The following is a 620-nucleotide window of genomic DNA, read 5'->3' on the forward strand; positions in this document are numbered from 1 at the left end:
TTTTGCTGAACTAATGAGATGTTTGAACAAGAACCAGGAATTGTGATTCTAATGACGGATGAGGTTCATTTTCACCCAAACGGCAGTGTTAAGAAACAAAACTGTCCTTATTGGTCTTCAAAGAACCTTCAGCTACTGCCTTGTGACAGGGTCACAGTGTTGGCTGGATTAGGGAAATTTGGTGTCGTAGGGCCTTACTTCTAGCCAACGGCCTTGCCGCAGTGGTAACACCGGTTCCCGTCAGATCACCGAAGTTAAGCGCTGTCGGGCTGGGCTAGCACTTGGATGGGTGACCATCCGGTCTGCCGAGCGCTCTTGGCAAGCGGGGTGCACTCAGCCCTTGTGAGGCAACCTAGGAGCTCCTTGATTGAGAAGTTGCGGCTCCGGTCTCTTACACTGACATACGGCTGGGAGAGCGGTGTGCTGACCACATGCCCCTCCATATCCGCATCCGGTGACGCCTGTGGTCTGAGGATGACAGGGCGGCCGGTCCATACCGTTGGACCTTCACGACCTGTCCGGGCAGAGTTTAGTTTTTAGGGCCTTAATTTTTTCAAAGGAAATGGGAGAGCCGTCACCGTAAACTCGGAGCGTTATTTGACCGCGTTGCGTGAATTTCT

General features: G+C 52.4%; 1 pseudogene; it reads left to right on the forward strand.

Moving 5' to 3' along the window:
* Positions 1-203: 203 nt before the first annotated feature.
* LOC124719336 lies at positions 204-321 on the forward strand (annotated as a pseudogene).
* The last annotated feature ends 299 nt before the right edge of the window (positions 322-620 follow it).

The sequence above is a fragment of the Schistocerca piceifrons genome, chromosome 10 (assembly GCF_021461385.2).
Source record: "Schistocerca piceifrons isolate TAMUIC-IGC-003096 chromosome 10, iqSchPice1.1, whole genome shotgun sequence".
Taxonomy (NCBI): domain Eukaryota; kingdom Metazoa; phylum Arthropoda; class Insecta; order Orthoptera; family Acrididae; genus Schistocerca; species Schistocerca piceifrons.